This window comes from Stegastes partitus, unplaced genomic scaffold (genome assembly GCF_000690725.1).
Source record: "Stegastes partitus isolate 25-593 unplaced genomic scaffold, Stegastes_partitus-1.0.2 Scaffold17, whole genome shotgun sequence".
In the NCBI taxonomy this organism is placed as follows: domain Eukaryota; kingdom Metazoa; phylum Chordata; class Actinopteri; family Pomacentridae; genus Stegastes; species Stegastes partitus.
The window spans coordinates 16,762-18,683 of NW_007577748.1; positions in this window are offsets into that span (position 1 = coordinate 16,762).

The following is a 1,922-nucleotide window of genomic DNA, read 5'->3' on the forward strand; positions in this document are numbered from 1 at the left end:
ACAGTCCTGTTTCTTCTTTCCATGGATACTCTCCCCCAGCAACAGAGGAAGGGAAGCTGACAAGGATCAGTCGTAAAACTGATGCTGCATACCAGTGAGAGAATCTGTAGTGAGGTCTCCTCTTTTACATTTATATGTAGACAGGCTAAATAACTGTTTTCCCAATCTCTGATGTGTTCACAACTGTACTGGTCTCGATAAGAAGTCCTTGGATCACTTATCCAAGAATCACATCTGTAGGTGGTATGAGGACCAAGATACCTTTTTACAGAAATATTCATGCTATTGTCACGGACCAACAGTGCCATCTAACGACAGTAAATGGTCCGCTGAGGTCAGGAAGACATCACCATTAAAACTAATCTTACCGCTGATTTAATGTATTAATGTTTAATCATAGGTACAATCAGTCATGTAGAAATCAATGTTTCGCCCCATGTGTTATGTTTCCATATGCTGACATACATTCCTCATTTGTAACAGTTTCTATCACATTCTTGTTTTCATTGCATAGCCTAGGCTATTCTTCATGATGTACGTCACTGTGCTGTTATTTCATTTCATGCTCATGGGTCATGGTGAGAGACGGATTTATCACGTTCCCATATATAGCGCATTTTCTTAATTTAAGTTAAGAAATGCAGCTTTCTCTCCTCTTCCTGACAAAGAGAGGAGGGTTAAGTTACCAAGAATCGCAGCAAAATCCTCTCCACACCTTCCATACAGGCCCCCCTGGATCAAGAGGATAAAAGTAGGAAACTGCTTTCGTTCTCTCTCTTGCTTTGCTCTTTCTCTTGCTTTTGTTTTTCTCTCCTCCTGTCTGGCTGCTCCTACTTCCCCCCCTCATGTGTTCTCTTTAGACCGTTTCTTTCTCCGCGTTTTTCTTTCCCTTTATGTATTTCAATTTTTGTAGTTCTTCGTTTTAGTTCTGACTTCGTTTTAGTAAACCTCCACCTCCATTTAAAGTCTAATTTACATCCTTGATTCTGTCAAAGCAAACCGACAACAATCAGCGGAAATTAGAATTTCGTTACAGATCAATTACACCGCGCCTTCGCTCTCAGTTTCAAACTTCTTTTCCTGTTTTTGACTAATATCAAATGTGGCCGAAAGCACAACGAGAGCCACCATTAATCGTAAAATCATTTTTTCATCAACCTGAGGAGTGCGCGACCACGGCGCACCAGACGCTGGCCACCTGCAGATCCACCACTGTGTGCTGAGTCAGCACTGCTGACGTGAGAGTCCGCTGACAGCCTCCAGCACTGGGAGCTCCACGGTAGAACTTATCGCCAGGCAACTTCACGATGCTTCGGGAGGAGAAAGCCCGGAACCGCTGTGGAGAAACTGCCGATCCACCTGTTCCAGCCAATGATGGAGACTCCGTTCATTAGCGGTACAGAAAAGTAGTAAGCCAACCTTTCTATCAGCTCCTGATCGGGTTGTTGCTGTAACTATTTAACAGCTCACAAGCATATTGATCATAAACCAAATTATTAATCACTACCGTTAGATGGTTTATTAGCCATCCCGCTCTCACTATAATCCTCATTATTTGAGTGGGTAATCTGATAACACATCCACGACACACTCTGATTTCATTGTTTACAATTTCTGTGTATTATAATAGTAGAATAGTTAATAAACCTTTCTTATTTAGACCAATTCACAGTTCCGTGTCTTTCATTGTGTGGGAAGTGAGGTCAACTCAATCAGAGCTGACGGCTTTCAGATAGCAGATTGATCAACGTGATTTCAAATAAAGTCTCTTTGAGATTTCATTTAAAGCTGCAAGCAGCATTTGTCGGGTCTGCGTTGCAACCTCTGCCCGTCTGACCATGCTTCGAGTTAAACCTGCTTTAAGTTTAAGGAGCCATGTTTCTGTCTCTGCTCAGCCTGTCAGTGAGTGACAATAGCAGCTG